Below are 9,384 nucleotides of genomic sequence, written 5' to 3'. Positions count from 1 at the left end.
TGTCAGTTTGTTTGAGTGTTAATGTGTTACTAAACAAAATTTTGTATTTTTTTTTTTTGTTTTTGACACTTTGTGGAATTTTTACCTTTGGATTAATCTTGGTCGTTGATTTTCAAAAAAATTTAAATTAGATGCACCAGATTGTGCGACGTGGCATAAACTGTAATTTTCAAGTTTTTTATTGTTGAAAATCCAATGGTCTAGATGAGAAGACCATTAGAAATCTAACGGCTGAATTCAAGGGTTTTGCCTCAGTGGATTGCACGTTGCCATTAGAAATCCAACGGTCATCAGCTTAAATTTTTTTTAATAGAGGGATAAAGACAAAAATGAAAGTATGAGAGGAAGCAAGGAAAAGGAAAGAGAACAGAAGAAGAGAAAATTTTACTCTGCTTTTCTATGGTAGGTTCTAACACGGTCATTTTATCTATTTCGCCAGAGAACCTTCTCGAGTAAATTCACATAGAGAGACTTAAAGCTGGAGTTATAGTTTAAAGGGAAGATGACGTCCCTACATAGAGAAATGGGTGCAAATGATGTCACTTTGACTTGTGTGGGGTTACATTCTGGAAGGGATAGGTCCCTTGAACGAAATATAAACTTAGGTTTACATTTAATTTATGCAAAAGTGTATTGCGTGCATTTTGAACTAATTTGAAGTATTTTCGCAAGTGTTCTTCAAACTATGAAAGCCTACTCTCCAGAATATTATTTTAAGGTTTTGTTTTATTCCGAGAAATGAAATTTCAAGCATATTCACATTCAAAAGGTTTTAGCCATATATGTGGTTCACCAAACAAAAGAGAGGTTTCATAGAAATATGGATTGCATCATTCTCGTTCAAGTTCAATGTTTGAAATATTAAGCTTGGGACATGAAGAATCTTTTACCTACTGGTGGGCATCCAGACGGCAGAAACTCCCAAGGCCAAGGGGTAATTTAGATTTGGAATTATAGACGCGCACAGATGCCGATGCATGATTGTGCTTGATTTTTTGGGCCATATTTCGTGTCATATTCTTTTACTTGGCTGTGGTGGGAGGCTTGTTGTGCTGCCTTCAGTGGCTTTGTCTGCCGAGTCAAAGTCTCAAACTGGACGCGATTTTGGATTTCTTTAAACCCCAGGCCAAATGCATTCCTACATTTTTTTTCTAATTTTCTCATCAATTATTCATCCATGCATATACTCTTCCCATCTCTCCTCCACTTGGAAATATAAAACAAAATAAAGAATTTTTTCACTATCACTGTATATTTTATTCAGTATTTTCACCATTTATCGGTTAAAAATGACACCATGTTTTTGGAATGTACTTAGCTTCATAATGGACTAACAATAATGTGGTTCAAATTCGTATTTAGCGAGAATCGAAACTAACACCTCTCACTTATAAGTGAAGATGAATACCACTAGACCGTAGTACTAAGTAGCAGTTGCATATCGTACTATTAGATAATGAATGTATTATATAACATATCCATAGGCAGTCCCCTCAAATTTTGGTTTTCCTATATCTAGTAGTAGTATGATTATTGCATAGAAAAATGTTGGGGAGCTAATTGCAGACATGTAAGTATCTCATTTGTGGCAGAAATTTTTATGCTTACACTAATATTTTAGAGAAAGGGTAATGCTAAAAAGACCACATTTTGTAGATCGAGTAATGCTAACGAGACCATATATATAAACATGATGTGGTTGTCAATGATTATTTTGTTACTAAGTGCTTGATTAATGAACTTATTTCTATTAGTAACATATCACATGATTTAAATGTTCCTCTGACATTTTCCTTTGTAGACGATAATATACCATCTATCGAATAGATATAGGGTCTTCAATACAAGTGTATCTCATCTCTATTAGAGCAATAATTTAAATATGATTTACATAATATGGTCTTCCAAAAATTAATCTGTTGCATATACATGTAGGTTAACAACTAATTAATATATATTTTATTGTTGCAGGATAACAGATTTGACACCTAGGTCAGCGTTGGCCAAACTTATTCAAAAACCACCAGCTTGTGGGGGTAAAGTCATAAGCTATCATGCTCTATAAAATATCAACTCCTTTTTTCATATTTCTCCACAACCCTCAAACAATTAACTTTCCTCTCCCTCACGTCCTTCCTCCAGGATATACAAATCAAAGACCAGAATTCTCAGCTTCTTTCTCTCTCCCTCCACCAATGGCACCTACCGTGACTTCAGTGGATGCATCTGAACCCAAGGTAGCAAGCATCAAAACCTTAGCCGACTCAGATGCTCTCACTTCTGTACCTTCCGAGTACGCCTACATCATGGATCCCAACGATAAGGGAGATGCAAATGACCCTGAGCACTCAATCCCCATCATTGATTTTGCTTTTCTCACCTCTGCCTCCCCAGATGAACGGGCACAAATGATCCAGAAGCTAGGAAAAGCTTGCCAAGAATGGGGCTTCTTTCAGGTATATTCACAATTGTTATTAATTATGTATGCTTGAATATGTATAAAATTAACTAATATTTTATTAGTTTGATAACCATCTCGTTTCAAAATTTTATTTTTAAAAAATAATATAAATTGAAAACCGAAATAGTTATAAGTGTTCAAATTTTAACTTAAAAAATGAAACATGAATTAATATTTTCATGTGCTTGATGCCTTTTAGGTCATCAACCACGGTGTACCAGAGAGCCTGATGAAAGAAATGATCGACGCGTGCCGAAGATTTTTTGAGCTGCCGGAAGAGGAGAAGAAGGAGTTCCATACAAAGAACCTGTTGGACCCAATCAAGTGCGGCACCAGCTTCAACGTCGCAATTGACAAAGTTCGTCTCTGGAGGGATTATCTCAAGGTCATCGCACACCCCAAATTCAACTCACTCTACAAACCTGCTGGGTACAGTGAAGTTTCATTGGAGTTCAGCAAAAGAACCCGTGCAGTGGCAACCGAAATATTGAATGGGATATCGGAGAGTTTGGGACTGGAGGCCGATTACATTACCAAGGTCATGAACTGGGATCGGGGCTGCCAAATTCTTGCAGCGAACTACTACCCGGCTTGTCCACAGCCCGACCTGGCAATCGGTATTCCTCCACATACAGATCATGGACTAGTGACGCTCCTGATTCAGAATGATATGTGTGGACTTGAAGTCAAGCACAATGATCAGTGGGTCTTGGTGAATGCCGCTCCGGGCGCCTTTATTGTTAACGTTGGTGATCAAATGCAAATTCTAACAAACGACAAGTACAAGAGCATATGGCATCGAGCAACTGTGAACAACACAGCTACTAGGATATCGATTGCCGTACCACATGGACCGGCACTCGACACGTCCGCTGTACCGATCCCGAGTTGCTAGAAAAGGAAGGCGAAAAAGCGAAGTACATTGGAATGACGTATGAGAAATTCATGGAACTTCAGGCAAGCCCCGCTGCCTACATGATGCCTTGCTTGGATCACCTGCGGGTCAAGGACAATTGAAGAAAATACATGCATGGCGGCCACTTGCCGGCGTTTCTCTGTTTTCTTTGTGTAGAATAATATATGCTCTTGTAAGAGCTTTGATTCTCTATCAGAGTAGCTTGCAGAGTTGTTGTCCAATGTTTCTTGCTGTACGGGTGTTGACCCTAAAAATTATAAAACCTACGTGGCGCGCAGGCCGAGTAACTAATAAGCTAACTACGTCCTTCGGTCGAATGCGGGGCGTGCCAACTCGTCGGCCGAGCCTGGCCGAGGAGTAAAATTTGTTGATGTAGCTTTGAGCGCGTCGCTGACTTCTTTATCTTGCGATTGCGATCGAGGAAGGAACACTCTCGGTCTCTGGGTTCTACAGCCTGAAGACAAGGCTGCTAATTCTGCGGAGTTCACAAATCGTCCGAGCCCGATTCGGTCACTGTGATTATATTCGTGAGAGTATAAGCACGTCGAATCGAGACCAAACTGTATGGGCACAGGTACTCGAACGTGATGTATGTCTTGATGGTAAACGTAGTTCGGCCGTCGGAATGCCGAACCCTGAAACTCACTTGTGAGTATCCAATCATAAAACCACTCGGCGACCAGTACGCCAAGCAATGTAATTCGTAACACCTAACTATGCCGAGAAGGCTAGCAAGGTGACCTCTGCCAACAAAGGTTCGAAAACCTTTCTCGACCGAGACTTGGATAGATAATCGGTCGACCTCGACGCAGTGCTGTTTATCCAAACTGAAGATGCTTCTCGGTCGGCTGATTCTGCGGCAGCAGTGCTGTTTATCCAAACTGAAGGTGCTCGCCGGGCGCTTCCACAGTGCTGTTTATCCAAACTGAAGGTGTGTCGGCAGGAAAAGAAAAGGAAAAAATCTCAAGGTGTTGAGAGGTTTTGCGCAGGGCAATTGTATGCTGATCTGAAGGTCCTTTTCTGTTGCATGATTTCTTGTATTTATAGTCCCCCATTCCTTGAAAACCAATTCTGATTTGGATTGGGAGTCCTTGCCCCATTTCGCCTCTAACTCGAACAAACCTATTCCTACTGGGATTCTGAATTTTCCTTCTTTTCGAGACTCCATTCCTTGTCGGTCGAGACTCCTGGTCGCACTAGGACTTCCTCGACCTCTCCTATTCATCCGGACCTCTTAGGATAAGATTTGGCCGACCCTGCCAGCTGATCCGGGATTTATTATTCGGCCCATAGTATCTATCATCACCTTGGGCCGAGCACATCCTGCTGCTCGGCCCAGCAATAATATTTTGGGCCTAAACATTGCCCCCTCGCTTCTGAGGTCGCCGACCGTTAACTCTTGGTCGGGCCTCGACCTTGAAGAAGCGAAAACGTTTATTGCTTTTTTGGACTTTACTTCCTTAATGACCGTTATTCTTGTGCATTTATGAGGCATGATTGCACTTTCCTCGTTGCCCCCAACGCGTGGCCACGTGTCGATTCTCCGCCGCTCTTAAAACTTTCAATTGTGGGCCTCGAAACCGTGCACTAACTGGAACGTCTTATCTTCATTAATGCCTTAAAACTGGCGTCGCACGCAATCGTGCATCCTGGATTTTCGACTCCTCGATCCCCTCTTCGCAGGTTCCCAAAATATCCGAAATGATTGAGCCTTTCCCGGTTAAATTTCCCCCCAATTTGAACCAGTACTTTTCGAATCCCATACGTTTGATATTCATCCTGAAAGGCCTATAAATACCCACATTTCTGCCATTCACATCTTACGCTTTCATAAATTCCAAAATCCCAAATTTATCATCCCTGTTCGCTCAATCAAAAATCCTTTCAGTTCTTCCTTCTGCGATTTCCTCTCCAGTTTTCCTCTGCAATCTCTTATTTTTCAAACTATCTCCTACCATCTTTCCAAATGGCCTCCTTTATCTCGAAGCTTTCTGACAAGATCAATAAATGTAAAGATTTCATCGATCGGAGTGCCGTTAAGACGCTGCGATTCGAAAATGATATGGCCACCACCCACCAGAGTCTGGGTCCCCTTTTCAGAGACGCAGTGCCGTCGTCTGTCACTGACCTGCTCAAGGAGCAGTGTTTAACACCCCTGCTGCAGGGGTTCGACTGGTCGAAGTGGACCCTGGCGCGGCCTCAGGGAGCCTAGCCCTCGACCACCACGGCTTGGGCTGCTTGGGTCGACCGAATGAGCACATTCTTCTCCAAGGAGTGGAAGAATCTCGGCATCTACGATGCCATTATTCTGTCAACCATGGAGATTGCCATGGATAAGGAGCTGCTTATGGCGGCCCTGAGCTTATGGTGTTCGGCCACCAACACCATGGTCCTGCCCTTCGGCCCTCTCGGCCCCACCATCCTCGACGTCTCGGCCATCCTTGGGACTTCTCCGACTGGCATTCCTATTGACGCTGCCCTTTCCGGATACCCTTCTGCTCTCGACTTGAAGGCACTATTCGACGAAAGGGCCGTCGAAACGCTAAGCCGGGGCGATCAGGAGCCCTCAAGGGAAGAAGTTCAGAAGCTCCACAAGAACTTCTTCAATTACAACACTCTCATCCTTCATTTCGCCGGCCGAGGCGAGGAAGGCCTTAGGAAGGGAGAGCACGAGGCCTTCCTCTTCTACTGGTACAACAAATTCATTTGTTGTACCAGGTCGAACAAATGCCTGGTGGAGAACATGTCGGTGGCTCAGGCACTGGCTAATGGTCGCTCGCTGGCGCTCAGTCCAGCCATACTCGCCAACCTCTACCGTTGCCTGGCCGAGGCGACCATTGGCAAGATCGACCCGCACCAGAACGGACCCCTCTGGGTGTTTCAACTCTGGTTGCAGGTTTACTTCTCTACTCTTCGACCGGAGGTTCCTGCCTTCCAGCGAACGGCCGCCCTCGGCCTTCCACTGGCTTCTCGACCGGCGCCACCTCACCGAGCCGACGAGGTTTTCAAACACTTTCTCGGCCTCGACGTCCTCTCGGACGACGAGTTCCTGGTATGCCGGCGCCAGGAGTACCCATCCTCGCTCAGGCTCCCTTCGGCAGCATGGGCCGAGTCCGAGGATGCGGGCATCCGTCATTGCTGGGGGTCGTTTGTCCTGGCTCGCGACCTTCCTCTTGGTTGCGATGCCCGCCGAGCTAGCTAGGAGGTCTACCATCCTCATTTCGTCGCCCGGCAGCTCGGCTATCTTCAAGGCTGCCATGTTCCCCTGCTCGCCTGTCGGTCTCTCCTGAGTCGGGGGCGTCTTACCGGTTCCTCCGAAAGGGAATGTAAGACGTCGGACCAGGAGTTCCAGGAGAAGTGCAGGAAATTTCGGCTTCGGCCGACGATTCCTGAATCTCTGGGAACCGATACCTTCGGGGACTGGTGGGAGGAGTATACCGACGACTTCTTTGGCGCCCCGGCCGAAGATCTGGTGAGGAAGATCTTCGGCGACCGTCCCCGGTCAACATCCTCGACTCAACCCAAGGAGTCGGCCCAAGGTAGTCTTTCCGTTTCTTTCCTCTTTTTTGTTTTATTTATTATTTCTGTTATTAATTACTTTGCTCTTCAGGGGGTCGTGGGTCGAGGACGGTCGAAGTGGTCGCCGCGGTGGCAAGGACGAAGAAGCTGGTGCCCAAGAAGAGGACCCTTGTCACCGAGCGGACGGTCCCTTCCAAGCGCCCCCGCTGAGAGGCCGAGCCGGCGGAGGAGGCCCCTCGCCCTTCTAAACGCGTCAAGAAATTGGCGAAGAAGGGCGACCGGGAAATTCATGTCGTCCCAAGTGACACTACTGGGACGCCTGCACCTGCCGGCTCTCTATCTGTGCCGGCTGCCGCGGCATCCCCAACCTCGAATCCTCCAGCCGTCTCCCCGGCCGATCCAATCGTCGCACCCGCTCCAGCTTCGGAGCCGGTCGTGGTACCTGAAGTGGGGAAGTCGGCTGCGCCTGCCGAAGCACCCTCGTCTCCAACAGTCGTTTTGGAGGTATAATTCTGCTTCCACTTGTTTCTTTAGGTTTCTGGTTGTAATGCTAAATGTTCTCTTTTTGTTCAGGATGTCGAGAGCGAGAGTAACGAAGTCCCGCTGCAACGCCGTCGTCGACCAGTCAACTCTCCTCCCGTCCATCCTCCTCCGGTCGTCGAGGCGACCGTTCGACCACGTCCTACTGCGGCGGATCGTGGCAAGAGACCCATGGTCGATCCTGAGGCCACGGCCGAGTCGCCGATCCACCCGCAGGACGAAGACCCTCCCATTCCTCCACAGGAAGTCTCTTCGGCCTTTGTAAGTCTCGCTTTTTGTTGTGTTGATTTTTTGTGCGGCACATGTTTTTTAAAAGACTATTAAATGTCAGGTGCCCGAACATTCATTTCACCGGCAATTTTATGCACCGAGGGGAGTTGTCTATATTTCCTAGCCGCCGTCGTGGCCATCAAATGTAGATGACTTCCATCGGCCGCGTGAATTGCGTAGCGGTCTAAGGCACTGGGCTCGTCCATTGAGTTCCCTGGGTTCGAGCAATGACCCAGAGGGCATGGCCGAAGTCTCCTCTCGGCAGGTTTAAAACAATCCCCTTTTTCTTTATGCGCTATATCACGACGTCTTACTTTTCTTCACAAAGTTCTCTTTTTATGTGCAGCCGTCGTGGGAAGTGGAGCTCGATGCTCTTCTTCAGAGCACGACCGGTGAGGCCGGCTCTTCTGTTGCTCCGGCCGAATCGGCAGGAGCCACGCCCGCCGAAGTCTTCATGAAGCTGCACGAAGTCTTGTCTCTGATTGCCTCCCAAGCTCTCCGATGCAAGGGCCTTGACTCTGTTGGAGAGTGTCTCAATGACCTCGCTAGCGGTGGTTACCTGAGCCCGGAGGGTATCTCGTTCCTCACCGATCTCCTGGAGCGGACTCGGCAACACTTTCTCATCTTCGAGCGAGCCTTACAAGCCGAGGACGATTTGAAGGTGGCCAAGGTCGCGCATGAGGCTGGCCGAGTAGAGATGGAGGCAATCAAGGCGAAGAAAGAAAAGCTAACCGAGTTTGATCATCAGATCTCTAACCTCCAACGTCAAATTTCTGACCTTCAACGGCAAAGGTCGGCTGCTGCTTCCGAGCTGGAGAAAGACTTTGAGGCCAACAAGGCTCGGCTGATGGCCTTTGCTGCCGGCGCACGGCGTATCCAGCAACTGCAGTGCAACAAGAAGACACGGCAGGCTGAGATAATTTTGAGCGAAGCGAAGTGGCTGGAGCTAAAAGCTGCTCTTGAGACTTTCCTCCCCTCGACCCCTTAGGAATTCAATCATTGTATTTGTATTTGTTCTTGTAATGATTTTGTCATTAATACAATGGTCGTTTTGCTATTAATACCATAGTCATCTTGCTATCAATACAATGGTCTTACTCTTGCATTTCCCATGTGATTGGATAGTACTTCTTTAAAAACTTTCCATTAATCGGCAATTTGTGAACTGAACCCGTCCGATCTCTTAGATGATATGCCCCCTTGCCGAGGACTTTGTGAACGATGAATGGCCCTTCCCAATTTGGCGACCACTTACCAAATCTGGGGTCTTTAATCCCAACGGGCAACACAGTTTGCCAAACCAAATCTCCTTCGCCGAACGTTTTTTGTCTTCCACGCTGATTATACGCTCGCTTGGCAATTTTCTTTTGTGCTACTAACAAGTTAACTGCATCGATTCGACTTTCTTCTAAGTCTTCTAACTCTTGTCGCATCGCTTAACTATATTCAATACTGTACAAATCACTCTGCTCGATTACTCGCAACGAACTTATACTCAATTCGACCGGTAACATGGCGTCGTGTCCATAAGTTAACGCGTAAGGAGTGGTTCCAGTGGCCGACCGAGGTGAAGTTCGGTATGCCCATAATGCTTCACTTAACTTCAAATGCCACAAACCAGGTTTCTCTTTTACCATTTTTTCAAGGATGCCGATCAACACTTTGTTGCTTGCCTCGG

The 9,384-nt window shown here is 46.5% G+C and overlaps 1 pseudogene across 1 annotated transcript; it reads left to right on the top strand.

Annotated features, from left to right (window-relative positions):
* Nucleotides 1–1,967: 1,967 nt before the first annotated feature.
* Nucleotides 1,968–3,641, top strand: LOC137729994 (2-oxoglutarate-dependent dioxygenase 19-like; annotated as a pseudogene). The gene is made up of 2 exons (XR_015951963.1): nt 1,968–2,456; nt 2,661–3,641. The product of XR_015951963.1 is annotated as a 2-oxoglutarate-dependent dioxygenase 19-like (transcript).
* Nucleotides 3,642–9,384: the final 5,743 nt, after the last annotated feature.

The sequence above is a fragment of the Pyrus communis genome, chromosome 10 (assembly GCF_041283825.1).
Source record: "Pyrus communis isolate YQ-2024b chromosome 10, ASM4128382v1, whole genome shotgun sequence".
Classification (NCBI taxonomy): domain Eukaryota; kingdom Viridiplantae; phylum Streptophyta; class Magnoliopsida; order Rosales; family Rosaceae; genus Pyrus; species Pyrus communis.
Note: the sequence above shows the minus strand (reverse complement) of the source record. Positions and strands in the feature narration are given on the sequence as shown.